The following is a 17,500-nucleotide window of genomic DNA, read 5'->3' on the forward strand; positions in this document are numbered from 1 at the left end:
AAAACTTGTAGGTTGTGCTCGTACACGAAAGACTTACATGTTAATTCCCTACCGTGCATGCTATCTTCCCATAAAAATACTACCTAAATAAAGGCTTTTATGTAAAAAAAAAAAAAAAAAAAAAAAGAAGAAGAAAATATGGGTTAATCTTACCATGTCACCGCCTTGTTGCAAAGTACTTAAGGCAAAGCCGGGATGTCACCTTAATACGAACAAAACACATTTATTACAAAAACCATGCTTCGAGACATAGCCATATTACATACACAAACACACACACACATACACACACACGAGCACACACACACACACACACACACACACATAATATAACGATCATTTGTTCTTGTGATTTGGCAATTTTTTCATACAAAAGAAACGAAACAGGTCCTGAGTGACAATCGATTTCATTTTTTAAAAATAGCTAATGGAAAATAATTAATATATTATATTTAATGAAGCATTTGAACTGTTTTTTTTATACCATCTTTTATATATATATATATATATATATATATATATATATATATATATATATATATATATGTGTGTGTGTGTGTGTGTGTGTGTGTGTGTGTGTGTGTGCTTGGTGATCTGGCAAAACCCGTCGGATGTCCTAAAGCTTCGATTAGGAAATTATTACAAATTACTGTATTATAAAAATGCTTTAGTCGGATGATTTGATTGATGGCGCAGGACAGTAACGTATTAATATCGTTTTGTTTATAGCTATGTGTTGACGTTGTACATACTCAGTGGTAACATGTATTCATGCGCACTGAGTTGCATTTCAAAGAGCGAGCAATGACAAAATTAATGATATGAAACACGTGGAGGTTTGGTAAAAATTTCGGTTCTCAGCACTGAATTGAAATTTTGAAGGTATTTCCTTGCAATATTGGTCAGAAAGAAACTAAATCAAATTATCTATAAGTTTTAAATTGTAAAATCCGTTATTTAGAATATAGAGTCGTTCCGTTCCCTACCGTCCGCTAAGAGCCTTGTCACACCTTACGACAAGCACCATAAATAATACCTTTTTCAAAGAGCAATGTCGCAAAATCTGAAGACATGGTGGTAGGTTTGGGTTGTCTGTCAACTGACTTTTACCTGGCAAGAAATAGTATCCAAGTTCTAGTGGTGTTAGATATGTGATCTATTTTTTCCCTACCAACGACATTCTTTTCTATCGTTCCCCTACCGACTAAAGCCTGATCCCTTACCGACCACCCGATCTTACCACTAACGGGGATGCACTACAGTTTGATATAAGCTCAAATGAATAGCAAGAAAGGCTGTACTGTAAATATCATCGAAAATAAGACTATGATTTATTAATTTAAAAAATAATAATACAAAATAAAAGAAATCAGCTTTAAATTCTCGTGTTTTAGCAGTCATGCTCATCTATTGGGAACTGGTTTATCTAGACTGTCAAACTGAGGCAATGGGTTTTTGGAGTAGGATACTCTAGTGTATAATGTAGAAAGGAGGAGGGAGGTGGAAAAATAAAAAGGGGAGGGGGTGCACTTTGTCAAAAACTTTAATAGAATGGAAAGAGCCAAATAGGGTGGGGGGGGGGGGGGGGGCATGCGCATTATATATTTTAGCCGAGACGAGATATGGTTTTCTTCCAATCAAACATTCTGCTAGTAAAATAGCAGCGACGTCATTGAGAGTATCTTATAATTATACAATTATATAATCATAATAAGTGAACAACTTATCATAGCAAAATTGTCTGGGGTTTTGTTTTGTTTGTTTGTTTTAATTTTTTGTTATTTTGTTGTTTTCTTTTCTTTTTTTTTTTTTTTTTTTTTGGGGGGGGGGGGTGGATTTTTTCCCTTTTTAGTTTGTTTAGTTTTCCCCTAAAGTGAATTTCACCGGCACACTTCGTGAGCTGAAATTTAATAGATAGGAGGAAAATGGGGGGGGGGGGGGGTTGCGAATACGCTTTTGGGAGGAGGGGGGGGGGGTTGGGCAAAAGTTCTGAAAAAAGAATAGACAAAGGGGGCGGGGGGTTATATGATAAAGTAGAGTAGTGCTTGTGTTGTGGTATGTATCTTATGGTATGAATATAACTCCTATATTTATCTATATTAAAGGGCAATCTGGTACAATACATCACGGAGCTTTTCCCGTGGTGAAACAGGAAAACTCATTCAACAATGATTTGATTAGCAATACGTTGGATTCTGCCTACTATTTTTAAATGCTCGTTTGTGTCAAGAATTCTTTTCGAACACAGACCGATATTCATCTCATTTGCCCGCATTTTTTGCTTTTATTTTCCATAGAGAGAATGCCGTTTTGTCGAATTTCTTTGTATCATCATCATCATCATCATCATCATCATCATCATCATCATCATCATCATCATCATCATCACCACCATCATTTTCATCCATTCTGATTTATTGCTTATCTTTAATTCTAGACGAGTCAAAGTGAACTGTCGCTATCGCATAATAAATAGGACATTCAAAAGAGTAAAGCTGGTGCAAAAATCTGTTTATACTCTATGTTCTCAAACTATGATTCTCCCAATATAAATTATTATTACTGGAGACTTAGTGGGTATCAATACGATGAGATATGATGCCAGGTTAAAATTAGATTGAAACATGCCTATAAAACGTTAAAATTAAGACGACAAAACGTTGGCTATATTTAAGTAAGTTATAATAAAATTCCTATAGTCATCATCAAGAGGTTATTTTCTTTTACAGGATCTACCTTGATTAAAGATCGAGATAATCCAAGAGTTAGATTTAATATAGTGCCGCAGACTAAGCAAAGGGATATACATTTCTTTCTCAAGGAAACAAAATAGGACCCAATAAACCACAAAAGGACATCATGTAGTTCTTTAAAGACCATCATACCCATGTAACCGGAGTATATTCCGATTATTTCTGCTTTAGCCAAGATGAGTAATATCTTGCTATCCTTTTGATTGTACGCTGGTCTGTTGCAAAGTTCTTTCCGTCACATCAAAGTCATCCAACTACCAAATCAATGACTGATTGCATAGAGGCAGAGGAATTAGAAAAGAAGGGTCCTTTGCTTGTGAGTCAAGTTCTCTTCAAACTATGCTGACGGACTTCAAAGAAAGTTATGGATTAATTTACTTTCTTCTCTAGGGAGTCAGTTGCTAGAGCACTCACTTCACACGCAAAGGGGCCGAGATCGATCATGGGTGACGTCAAGATGTTTTTTTGACCTCCTTTCTATCCAGCAGTGATTTGGTAGCTGGGTCTGTTGGATCTGGCGCAAAGTACTTTGCTATAGACCAGCGCCCTATCCAAAGGGTAGCAAGCATTGCTATTTCCCGATTCATGCTATTAAAACAAAGATGTAATCTAATGTAGCCTATTGACAAAGATGGACTACTTAATACTTAATTTATTCTCGGCCCAAGACGTTTTGGGAAATTTTTGGTCATTTAAATCTATTTATAACCTATACGAAGGACGGTGGTATGAGCCTAGAAAGAGGAGAGCCAACGCTACTCGTAGCTCCTCTTTCTATGGTATGAGGTGGTTAAGACCAGTTGGGGTGACTAAGGCCAGCCATCAAATGTGACCCCCAGATCGAAAATGATCAAACCAATATGGTAAGATGCACATTATTGGATAGATTTCACCTTTCCCCACACTTTAGACAAAGAACATTGGGCAGGTTATTTCAATGTCAAGACATATCATATAAAGTGGTCTAAAGTCTGGGGAAGGATGAAATCTATCAAATCAATCTGGTGGAGGGGGGGGGGGGGACCACATTTGGTGGTTGGTCTTAGTCACTCATACTGGCCTTAGTCACCCCGTTCCACTGTACACGTTCTCCGGCCGAAATGAAAAAAAAATATGGTGTATTGACAGACAAAACGCTATTACCGATAAATGCTGTCAATGTCACGTTTTGGCTTGGAGAATTTATCATCAACGAACTCGAATACAAATGTTTGTCGTAACGCTTTTCGTACATTATCATGTCTACGAAGAATGTAAATCAATAGTTTTCGCCCATGTTATTTATCAACTTTACTCTCTGACCTCATTGTGCTACCATAAATTCGGATGAGATTTCACATAACATTTCCTATCAATGTGAACATTGACTATACATCAATAACAGCTTCCTTATTGTTTATAGTCAGTTATGTATTGCTCGGTCTGGACTGAAAATGGATTGATAGCATATAACGCCTGCACTGACAAAACACTTTTTTAAAATCTCCATGGAAATTTCACTCAAATTATCGATCGATTAATATGATCCCAAAATTGTTGAAATATCTCAAACCAGAATTCTTAAAAATGTTGTACTTCATTTAAAGACTTATGCGAATGAAGTCTCAGTTTTGAGAGATTTTGACAAGTTGGGTGTCATCGTAATCGATAGATTTTTGAAGTAAAAGTTTTCTGGCCATTCAAATATATATATTATATTATATATATATATATATATATATATATATATATATATATATATATATATATATATTATATATATATATGTATATATTATATATATATATATATATATATATATATATATATATATATATATATATATATATATATACTGTTCGTGTAAATGCTATTAGTTCATTGCATTCAGTCATTGTCCATTGTTCGTCAAAGGTGACAGTTGCACCTGTTATATTTTAAGAGATCGAATCATCATATATCGTTTCTGTTTGCATACTGTTTTGATATTGATGTATGAGATTTGTAAACTGTTGACTGATTTAAGTGCAGATACACGGAGATATTATAAAAGACAAGCAAAGCGAGGATTCGATAGTTCTGTAATGCTGATGCTTGTTGAACACTGGACAAAGTGTTCATAACAATCTTTCTTGTAAAATGACAACAACAAACAACAAAACCCAACAATGGCAATCGATCAAGATCGTGACTACAATATTCAACATTAAAGGCGAATAAAGACAATACGTTTGCTCTTCTTTCTTTGTTTGTTACATACACTTTCATCTTTGTCGTATATCTATATTCTTCTTCTTCTTCTTCTTCTTCTTCTTCTTCTTCTTCTTCTTCTTCTTCTTCTTCTTCTTCTTCTTCTTCTTCTTCTTCTTCTTCTTCTTCTTCATCATCATCATCACTCACAGCATTGTCCTAAATCTTAGGCAATGTGAATCATTTTTAATCCCGAGAGTTCTTTAAACATGTTTAGTGACACTCATTACAATCGAAGCGTAGTCCTTAACACTGTCAAACATTCGTAGTCCCAAGATTCCACCGGACATTAGTCTCACGGTATTCACAATTCTCATAGCGTCGTCATTAAGCATTTTCATCCCGAGAGTTCTTCAGACATCAATCTAATAGTGCTAACGACATTCACAACTTTGTATCAGATTTTGGGCTCTTGTCAAAGATTTTTAATCCTGTGAGATCTCCGAACTATAATCTGATGCTTAACATCGGCACTCAGAGCGTCATCTTATATTCTTGTCAAAAATCCTCAATTTCAAGAATTCTTAAACATTTTTGGCAATATTTTCATTTTAGTTGTTTAAAATATGCAATAAAAGATTTCTAGGCTCAATACAACATAAACAAAAAGCATATTGTCTTTATAGGACAAATTTTGAGGACCTAATTTTAAGTAAGGTTTAGAGAAAGCATCACAGCGGCAGTAACATTTATTATCAAAGCAGTTGCATCTAGTAAAGTAATCTAGACTAAGATGTAAAACATTTTATCTCCGTCTTGATTGTCACATGAAAGAGATTCCACACGAGACTGCCGTGCATTGACATAAAACCTTTTCATATTTTAGGTAGAAAATAGTTTGTCTCACTCACACCTATTATCGATATATTAAAACGACTCTTCATTTGTCCTTCATTTGTCCAGAAGTCTCAACCCAAACTTTATAGAAGTCTTGAGTTAAACACTTCAACAAATCGTGGATGATTTTAATTAATTGATAGATTAAGTAATTGTTAATTGCCCAAAATGAAAATAGCAATGTTATGTCAGTGCATGATGATGTAAATGTATATTAACTCTTAACATCCCGATATCAATTCCATCCTAACCAGACGTTTTAACCAAGAGAGCGAAACGAGTCGAGATTTAAGGAAGCTCAAGTCGTATCATTGTGTTATTACTATCCGTTGGGTTTGTACCAAAAAATTATGATCGATAAATGGAAAATATTTGATGTAATACAAATTCGTTTTGCCGTTAAAGGGTTAATAGCAACAGTTTTTATCGTGGTATCTTCATGTCATATCTTGCCATCGGTAGCAGTCAAATGCCTTTCACATTAAAGCTATTTTCTCTGAATAAATCTTGTCCCTGTATGACGATTACTGTTTGGTAATCGTGATAATAATAATAATAATAATAATAATAATAATAATAATAATAATAATAATAATATATAATATAATAATATAATAATAATAATAATAATAATAATAATAATAATAATAATAATAATAATAATAATATAATAATAATAATAATAATAATAATAATAATATAATAATAATAATTAATAATAATAAAATAAATAAAAAAAAAAAAAATAAATAATAATAATAATAATAATAATAATAATAATAATAATAATAATAATAATAATAATAAATAATAATAATAATAATATATAATAATAAAATAATAATAATAATAATAATAATAATAATAATAATAATAATAATAATAATAATAATAATTCTTAAGGGCAGACCTTCTGGGTGCAAACTTAATACTTATTAAAGGCTTGACGATAAGTAAGAATTCATTGTATTCATTTAAAATACGTACATAGAGAGAAGAGCATCTATGCGACCCATCGTCTCAAATCGGTAAACTAGATCCTGAAAATTGACTTTAACATCTAAATTACGAAATGTTATTAGAATCAAAATATTTTGTTTTGACAAAATTGATAAAAGTTCCATTATCAGCTTGAGTTTCAAGTCTTTCATTTCTTACAATTTTCTCTATAAACTCAAACTGTAATCTGTTACGCCATAATTAATAGCTATTAGAAGCGGTAAGTTACGTTTGGGGAATTGTATTCTTTCAAGTTCAGGCCACACTGAAGTACACTATTCATTTTGGCAGGAAAACCTTTGCTTCATATTTTATCGATAGGTTAAAATGACCCCCCAACTTGCCAAAGTGTGTAAACCAAAGACTCGAGAAAAAAAAAGTCTCAATTCAGGTAGCCTCTGAATGCCAGCACTGTGTGTTAATCGAAATGTATCCAATGCAGTTTTTAAGCAGTTTGATTTTTCTGTGATTTCATCGCTTCCAACCCGTTTTGTTGGATTTTTAAAATGATTGAAGGAGATAGTTGGTCTAATGACCATAGCACAAAACTCAATTGTCTTTTTTTTTCCACTACTGTTAAGAGATTTATACACTGAGTGAAATTGATGAGCTCTTTGTTATTTGCTTCAGAGTGCCAGTTGGGAGTTAGTTCTCACTAAATTATTTATCTCATTCCGATCATAAATGTTAAAGATTACACATTGTTCCGGATATTGGTACGATGCATCTGGCGGGCAGAACTAATGAGTATTTTACTTAAATGATGCCATCAATAAATCTGTGTGATGTTCGTAAATTTGTGTCTGTCCGGTCGCATTCTTTGTACATCGGCTTATTACTGTTTAATGATAAGTGTGAAGGATGCGTCAGGCGCATTATTTGCCGTGTTTTGTCTTCCATGCTGACGGTCATCTTTGGGTCAGAGTGGCTCTTAACAATCGGTATCGTCTGTCTTTTATGGGCCTCTGTGTGTTACTGGGTCAAATCGACTGTTACTTGACCCCAGACCCACTTTGAATGCTTTCTGCCATAAACGTACTATTATGGCGTCAATGTTGTCGTCAAGGCCGTTAGTTGTGTGTTATGTGTGTGAGTGTGTGTGTGTGTATGTGTGTGTGTTTGCATTTGTGTGTTGTGTGTATGTTGTGTGCTCGTAACAAGACGCGTTGTTTTTTATTCATCTCAAACATTGATGCAATGATTGTGTGGTCCTATATATTATTGTTGTGTGGTCAACTGTTTCTCTCGTCTCTTGTTTTTTTGTGTGTTTTTACAAGTCATAAGTTGTTTCACCCATTCCAAAAGTATAACATCTAAAATCTGACAGGAATCCGTATCCTTCTTGCCTCGGTTTATTGGATTTTACACTTATTTCATATTATTCAAGGTGGAGACAGAATCTATTTCTTGACATCAAGGAGATGCTCGACGCGTGCAATGTACACCTGAGCAGTAACATGTGATATGTTGTTTACATAATCTTTTGTTCTGGTAACTCTGTTGTCAAAAAGTCTGTGGTATGTATTGTACTGTTAGCTATTATTAAAAGCGTAGAATAGAGAGTTCTCCTGCTCCTCCTCCTCCTCCTCCTCCTCCTCCTCCTCCTCCTCCTCCTCCTCCTCCCCCTTCTTCTTCTTCTTCTTCTTCTTCTTCTTCTTTTTCTTCTTCTTCTTCTTTTTCTTCTTCATCATCATCATCAGCACCATCATCATCATCATCACCATCACCATTATCATCATCATCATCATCATCATCATCATCATCATCATCATCATCTTCTTCTTCTTCTTCTTCTTCTTCTTCTTCTTCTTCTTCTTCTTCTTCTTCTTCTTCTTCTTCTTCTTCTCCATCGCCATCGTCGTCGTCGTAGTCTTAGTTTTCTTTCTTCTTTCCTGTTTCATCTTCTTCTCCTCCTCCTCCTCCTCCTCCTCCTCCTTCTCCTTCTCCCTTATTACTCTTCTTCTTCTTCTTCTTCTTCTTCTTCTTCTTCTTCTTCTTCTTCTTCTTCTTCTTCTTCTTCTTCTTCCTCTTCTTCTTCTTCTTCTTCTTCTTCTTCTTCTTCTTCTTCTTCTTCTTCTTCTTCTTCTTCTTCTTCTTCTTCTTCTTCTTCTTCTTCTTCTTCTTTTCTCTTCGTTCCCCTTCGTATCATCCCAAGCCTCTCCAGTTTCACCTTTTCATGGGTATTTTTACCCTCCTTGTTTATAATCTATTTCAAAGGCGGCACTCAGAAGCTATAGTTGAAAAGAAATCAATATTATGAGTAGGTACGTATTTATAAACGAGACTTTCATAGCAAGGCTTTACCGTGCTCGTTGAGCTTGACTATGTTTTATTTATATGCCCAGTAGACTCCAATTTCATATTGTCAGAATTACCCGCCTATGAAATTCCTTTTTGTACGAGTATCTAAGAGCTCTTACAATATCCGGCACTGCCTATAATCGGGAACTCTTTCACAGTCGAGTCCTGGGTTTGAGAATTTTTGGCAAGATGGGGGCCATTTAAATCAATAATATTTGGAGGTTGAATTTTCAGGCGAACTTTTAAATATGTGTCTATCCAGAGTATGACAGTTAACTAGTTGAGAAACCTCAACTAACCACATACTTATATCAGACTCAAGTTTCATGTTTATGGTCTTAAGGATCACATTTTCATCTTATAGATTAATCCTAAATGTTAAATTAATTGTTTGGGATAGCGAGTCTCATTTAAACCTGCATAATGATAAGAAAAATCAGAGTTACGATTTTTCGCTAAATCGAAATAGCTCTATGGGGTTGTTAAAGTAAATGAATGTGTTGAATGTTTATCATACTGAGGACAATGTGCGCATATTTATAAAGTTACAAATAGCAATTTCTCTTTTATTTTCTCTTTGTATACGAATATTATCATCTCCTAACTGGCCACTGTTCAAGCTTTTTTGTTTTTTGGTTGCTCAACTATGTCTCATATCAGTCAGCGATCCAATACGCATTCTACCAGTCCAATTCCAGGATCAAAAACAGAATCTCAACTTCACCTGGGATCGATCGTATTCCCTTTGCGTTTGAAGCGAGTGTTCTACTTATTGACTCCTCCTTTCCCCCCCCCCCCCCCCCCTCTTCCCCCCTTTCTCCCTGCATTTATTTAATTGTTGTTTTTATTCAATTATTGGGATACGACCCACGATAATTGACTTTAAAGTTAAATCATTGTAAAGATTTGTGTGAATGACATTATATTAATTTATTATTTATTTAATATTTATTATTTTGCAATCAAATACAATAATAAAAAAGACCGGAAATGACACTGCGTCATTACGCAGTTAACGTTGCACAATCTATGATAAGCGCCGATGCAGGCTACTCGGGGGATATTCCCATCTTTGAATAAAAACACATATGATTATTATTATACCTATACGAAGGTACTCTATAACTGGTGTGACCGCGTGCCTGTCCTCGTGTCGGGACTTAATAGCGATCCCCGCTTTTTTTAACGGTCACGTTATGACATCTTAAATGTGCCATTTGGTGTAAGTTTGTATTGTTATTCAACCGTCCCGTGTCAAAGGTCAAACTTACCTATATTGGAGGCTACTAGTATTAATGGTAAGATGGACCTTTTTGAAGGTCGAGTTTATAGCTTGGATCTAATAAAACATTATTTAGACCATAACAGGAGCAGTAATTAAACCAGTCATCCACCACACACTGGAACAACATGTACTTAAAAATTTGGCCAGAAAGTTCGTCCTTCAAATATCGATCGATTTAAATGACCCTCATCTTGGCAAAAACTCTCAAACATGGTCAATTTTTAATACTTTTTTTCCAGACAGCGGCAATTAGCAGGTTAATAGATTCCAACTACAAGAATGTACGTCTATTTTTTCCCCCAAATATTGTTTATTTATATATATTTATCTATTTATCTGTTTTGGCGAAAGCAATTTTAAAGAACTGGAATTTTTATAAACATCTGAATAAGTCTTTTAAAGGTACAACTCTTGAAAGTTAATTTCGAAAAAATATATATTAAGACAAATACATGGTACAATGCATTCCCCATTTGAGTACCAATTTTGCCCTTACACAAAAGGGGCAATGTATTGCTTCATGTCATATACGCCCTAACACACACACACACACACACACACATACACCCACGCACAGACACACACAAAGAGAGAGAGAGAGAGAGAGAGAGAGAGAGAGAGAGAGAGAGAGAGAGAGGGGGGGGGAGGCATTCATTCCTCTCGCACTTTGAATGCACTTCTTATACTCCAATTATCCCCTGTCAATATAAACTTTTAAAGTATGGTTTAAATTAAATGTGGGACACACCTACTAACTTAAAGAATGCTCTAACGTGGAATATGGACTGAAGTGAGTGCGAACAATCGTAGAAATACGAATTTTTGGCTCCAGCTGCAGAACAACATTGACTCAATAAAGCTTATTAAAAAGGAAAGTCTAGTTCCTTAGAACCTATATTCAGACCTTTGGAGAATTTTTCGGATCATGCTTAAGACAAAATATTTATTTCTAACGCAAGCTAAAGTTACTTTTTCCTTTTTTCCCCTTATAAACTACGAATTTTTAAATTTTCAAGTAGGCAGCTCTAAGGTATGTATGTGATTTAGTGACTTTTTTATGAAGGCTTACACAGGGCAAAGACTCATAAAATGTTTATTTTTGACTCAAGATAGTTTCATCGACGTTAAATTGGGAGTTACCAGGTACAGAGATACAGACCTGCCTACTTGAAAATATAAAAATTCGTTATTTTCGGGAGATAAAGATTGTTGACGCTCAAGTTAACTTTAACAATCAACAATTTAGCCTCACAATGATGAACTAACACTTCAAAATCCATAAAATTATGTTGTCTGGCATCAACTTCTATTTTCAATAAATTTTTATGACTTAGATATGCTCGTGAAGTGCTTAAATTGAAGCTAGAATTTCGTAAATCTACGAATTATTCGTAATAGTAGGCAGGTTTTGAGATATTTAGATACTAGTTCTTACATGAGTAATCGAATGGTACCTAAATTGTTTCGTTGTAAACGAAAGTAATTGATTTAAATCTATATATAGTGGTGAAAAAAGTGTTAAAATAAGAAGAAAAAATAGGCTGATTATCAAGCCATCAATACAAGCAAAGACCGAAGCAACAATAGCATAATATGAAAATTAACACAAAATTCCTTTTCTTCATTCACTGGGTGGAGTGTTTGACATCCTATGGTGGGGAGGAGGTCTCTTGTTGTCTTATATCCCTTTATATCTGGTTTTCTGAGTTAATTTGTGTCTTTGTCTTGGAAAGAGATTACTTGGTTTGGTCCTTTCCTGGCCAGATTCCTTGGCTGGGAGGAAAAAAGTCAAATGTTTAGTTATAGTTTTTGAAAGACGATATTTCCCCCTTGGAAATCATCTGTCTGTTATGTACTGTTATATTTGCTGTTTGGAATATATATGTAAGCATCAGAGCGTTTTTCCTCTTAGTGGGATCCTATGTTTTATCTTGATGAGACTTTTAGGTGTTTCAAACTATGCGCATTGATAGAATGCTCTTGAAATCTGCATCAACATATTATTCCCTGTTCGAACTATTCCCAATTGTCTTACTTTTTCTCGTTTGCTTTAAATTGTAAATCTAGAAATTTTTGACTATCCAACTTGTTTCCTTTTTACTGGCGTTGAAATGACCTAAATGTGTTGCAAACCCTTTTAAAAATCTTTATTTATTCGAAGGGGAAAAGTTGCCTTTGTGGTAAAATGTGATCAGTACTCTCAAAACGGTTTTATGTCGGGGTGAACTTGATGCTTAAGATAATAGTTTAAGCTTCATTAAGTTGTATAATGTATGATACTACGACCTACTCTTTATTTTGTTGTATTATTGTAAACTTCCTCGACTGGAGATAGGATCTCAAACCTTGTGATTACCGATCACACCACAATTTTACGTTGTGAATCCCTTTTTTTTTGGGATGGTTCTTTTTTCGTGTACTATTCTTTCTTATTTTTTCTGATACTGTTTCATACACACTTTTCAGATCTATATCTTTCACCAGTGTCTTCTTCCTAATTTGGTCTTTTGAAATTATCAAAAATTACATTACACCACTAGATTTAGTTTCATAAAGCCACACACATTTCTTATTTTGCGTATCTCGTTATTTTTACTGCCATAATTTGAAGAGGAAAAATCATTTTGTTATATGAATAATTTTCCCCCTTAAACTTGATTTTTAATAACTTATTTCCGGGGTTATTGTGTGTTAAAGATGTTCTACTGGAAACACAGATTCAAGGTCATACATACCACGGACCGAAGATAGGACTTTGGAAGGTGAAAAGCAATAGAGATATTTTCCACTGATAAAAGAGCACCCGCCATTCGGCAATTAGGCCTCTTGTCTACCATTTCTAGAATTATTTATTGCAAGCACTTTCGCAGCTGTGCACTAGCACAGCCAAGCACCGACGATTTCCTATCTCAATCATTATCTGATTGGGGGAAGAACCACCCGGGATTCTAAATGGTAGTGTGACATAAATTTGTTGCAAGTCATTGGATGGTGATTTCTACCCGAGCAGTCTCAGTGATAATTTCAGATGTCAAATTAATGATATATATAGTTTTTTCCGATCAAATGTCCAACTAGATGGTTCATCAATCTATTTTCCAAGTCCAAATGGCAAGTTCAAATGCCCAATAGAGTTAACTTTGCAATGTGGATTTTAAAGTTTGCAATATTGACATTCACCGGGAAAAACTATAGAAATCTTTGTAGCCATGTGAAAAGTTTTGACCATTTAAAAAATAAATTCCACTTCCATAGAGAAGAAGAAGAAGAAGAAGAAGAAGAAGAAGAAGGAGGAGGAGGAGCAACAAATAGTGAGAATTGCTTGTTGTCCTTTGAGATGGAGCGTTTGTCTATTGCAAAATCTGCAGTCACTGATAGATGGGTAGGGTGACGTTAAATATAAAATCTGACGTCTCGTGGCATGAAATCCGATTCGTTTTATTGAGTGTCTGACGCTCTAACGATTTCATTCATTGTTGCATAAAAAGCAGACTAACTACAATTGTGGATTTAGGGTTAATAAGTAATTTTCCTCTCCAGATTTATTCATAAAATATATAGATAGTATGCAGATGACGTCACTTAGGCCTTTGTTATTGTTTTTGCCATCCGCGTTTGTGAGTTGTTCTCACTAAACTGTATTAACCAGACTATAAAAGTTCATGGTTACAGAGAGTTTGTGTGTTGGTCCGTTATACATCCGGATGGCAATGTTGTGAACTGCTTGGCCAAGCGCATTCTATCTATATGCTATCGAGATATAGATAGTATGCGCTTGGCTAAGAAGCTCATAACATTGCCATCCGGAAGTATAACGGACCAACACACAAAACTATGTGTAACCATGAACGTTTATAGTCTGGTTAATACCGTTTAGTTAGAAGTACTTATAAACGTGGATGGCAAAAAACAATAACAAAGACCTGAGCGACGTTCAACTTCGAACTATCTATACCTACACCTATAGATAGTATGCGCTTGGCTAAGAAGCTCATAACATTGCCATCCGGAAGTACAACGGACCAACAGATAAAACTGTGTGTATCCATGAACGTTTATAGTCGGGTTAATACAGTTCAGTGAGCATTACTTATAAACGCGGATGGCAAAATAATAACAAAGACCTGATTGACGTCATCTTCGAACTATCTATAGGACGAACAAAGTTGACGTCCTGGGCTCCTTGCTATTGTTTTTACGGCTGAATAGTTCTCAGTAAATACTATCAATCAGATTATAAACGTTGACGGTTACACTCAATACGATTCAATAGTCTGATGTTACGCGGCCCGGCAACGGCGGCCATCTTGGTTCTAAACAAAGAAAATCATTACTTTTTATTTTTCATGCTGGCTTGAAATTTTCATATGTCTTGTGATCAGAATGTGTAAAAGTCAAAACATGATCAAATGGATGTGTTTTTTCCCTCTGGATACCCTTTATGCTCGCGGGAGAAATATTTCATACAGGCGTCCGCCATTGTTCCGATAGTTTAGAGCCAGTGTTACTAAGTTACCATGCGTCATTGGAAAGAAGTGAGTATTGTGCGTTTTGGTACATTTTATTTGGCTGGCGGATGTTGTGAGTATTATACTTAAACGCATAGCATCAATTAAACTCATGGACTGACGGGGGAAAGATATCACTCTTATTAGCCCAATATCCACTAAATGTGCTCAAAGCACTCAAAAGCATCACTTAATTTATTAGACAAGACATGAGACTAGATAAGTCGTTTTATACTTATTTTTCTTTGCTTTTAAGAATTGAGATCCAAGATTTTGTGAGTAGATGCAGAATATCATTCTGATCACAGTTATATATATCTCAATTTGACCCAATTTTGAAGGTACGGGGTTATCATTTCACAACAGTTGCTATTACAATTTATTTTGTGAAAGAAACAATGCTAATACGTACCCATTTAACGGCTGCATGCAGTGAAAGAATGTGAGTCAACAGCCTTTTCCAATACTCAATACTCACAGCGTGTGTCATGCTACAAGACGACAAAGCCTCCACAAATGTGATATATATATATATATATATATATATATATATATATATAATATATATATATATATAAATGTTAACAACGCCACGACCATATTATCTCATTCGTTCACCCTGCTTTGTTGATAAAGGGGAAACCCGAAACGTCCATATTATCTGTTTTCGTATAGTAAATTGAAGCTTACATTCAATGTCATATTGTTATTTACTTCTGTGAGCTTCGAGCAGCAACATTTACATTACCCAGTTTTCTTCTTCATCGATACTTAGAATTTCATGGAAAGAGAAAGGAAGTGGAAAGCCCAAATGGAGAAAGAATTCGAGAGAAAAAATGTCCTTGGCGAATGAAGGTCGCTATGACTTTTATGAGCAGATCTTTTCTAGCTAAGAAAGCGAGGTATTGATAACATATCTGGAATGAAAAAGGATGTAGGTGAGTTGTCTTGTAAACTTGTTTTAAACAATGGGCAAGGGACCGAAGTTAACCTTATCTTTGTTTACTGACAGGTAGACATCGTGCCTTCAATATGCAATGGAGAATTGTAAATGCCACAGGAGGCAGCAGGAGAAAAAGGCACGATAAAACCACGTAAGCACGATTTCTTGGCTTTCTTGCCAAAATGCCGAGGTCTAGTTTGCCATCTTCTGACAACATATATTTTTATCCATTTTGGTCAGAAAACTTTAAATTTAACTAACTTCATATATCAAAATTTGATGCTTATATTGCCAAAAAGTCTCAACCCTGAAACTTATGACTGAACTCTCAGTTTGAGACTTTTTCACAATTTGGGGCTTATTTTCATCGTTTGATAATTGGAGTAAACGTTTTCCGTTCAATTTTTTAAAAAATGTGTTTGGTCAAAGAATGACATAATCGAACCCACTATAAAATGGTTATGTTCAGTTTAGACATGATAGCATACAAATAATATGTGATTTAATACAAACGTGAAATCCCTTGATGGAAGAAGTGGGGGGGGGGGCAGAATCAGCCTTAGAGTAATAACCTATTTCAATCCACCCCTCCCCATAAACACCAACACCTTGATGATATCAAGTTTATTGTCGATCGATAAATTTAACAAAAATATGGCAGACACGTCGCATCATTCAAATATTTTTATAAAAGCTAGTGGAGAACCCTCAACATTTGCGGAGAAATAAAGGCTGTTACGAAAGGCACTCATTTATTTTAATTATTATACTACTGTTTAATGGAAATTACATAGTTCGAGACGAATCTTTTGAGCCATCAACGATCAAAATGGGTCTGGTAATAAAGTATGTAGGTGCGCGCAAAAGAATCTGGCAACAGGGTGGCCAGATGGCGATTCCAAGTGACGATTAACGACCTTGCAGATTTTAAAAATATTTATTTGAGTCAAAGGGTGATAAAATCACTCCTAATTTAGAAAAGGTTTTCAAGTTACTTGTACCTCGATCTGTAAAAAATACTGTTGTATAATTTTTAGATTTGCCAGTATTTCTGTGCTCGTTAGCAAACTGTTAAAATGGGCTGAACGGAACAATTTGTGTCCTCGAACCTTAATTTTTAAAAGAATAGTTGTATTTCAATCAGAAACGAAACCAGAAACTTTTGATAGGTGATTTAGAACTAATGATTTGTTGCATTTTTTGTTCCAACAGCGTATTAGGAGGCTCGTGCATCGATTGGAAGCAGAACTCCAAAAATCACAAGTTTAAAAATTCTAAATAATTAGTATTTTATTCTGTTCGTTATTCATAGTAGCCTTGCCTTAAACTCCACCCCTCTTCCTATATATATATATATATATATATATATATATATATATATATATATATATATATATATATATATATATATATATATTCATTTTTTTCTTTTATCATATTGCATGCTTATAATGAGCTTATAAAGTTTGGGTTATCAGATAGGCAATTAATTTTACGACGATTTAGACTCAATTTGTCTAGACATTTATTTAGAAATTCTACTTGAACATCGAACACTAATTTAGATTGGTTTTCCGCGACCGCGAATATCTCTTAAATGCCAGCTCCAGTTTCAACAAAAATAATTGCCAGTGCTTTCATAGTA

The 17,500-nt window shown here is 34.6% G+C and overlaps 1 protein-coding gene across 3 annotated transcripts in view; it reads left to right on the forward strand.

Annotated features, from left to right (window-relative positions):
• Positions 1 to 17,500, forward strand: part of LOC144968411 (retinol dehydrogenase 11-like) — a 62,616-nt gene that overhangs the window by 3,513 nt on the left and 41,603 nt on the right. The window contains exon 1 of one of the 3 annotated variants that reach the window (XM_078906725.1): positions 15,931 to 16,006. The exons of the other annotated variants lie outside the window; for them this stretch is intronic. The gene's annotated coding sequence lies outside the window, so the exon portion shown is untranslated. Of the gene's footprint in view, positions 1 to 15,930; positions 16,007 to 17,500 lie in introns of those variants that run through there. 3 annotated transcript variants of the gene reach the window in all.

This window comes from Berghia stephanieae, chromosome 3, assembly GCF_034508935.2.
Source record: "Berghia stephanieae isolate SIO BIC M18660-M18661 chromosome 3, UCSD_Bste_1.3, whole genome shotgun sequence".
Taxonomy (NCBI): Eukaryota; Metazoa; Mollusca; class Gastropoda; order Nudibranchia; family Aeolidiidae; genus Berghia; species Berghia stephanieae.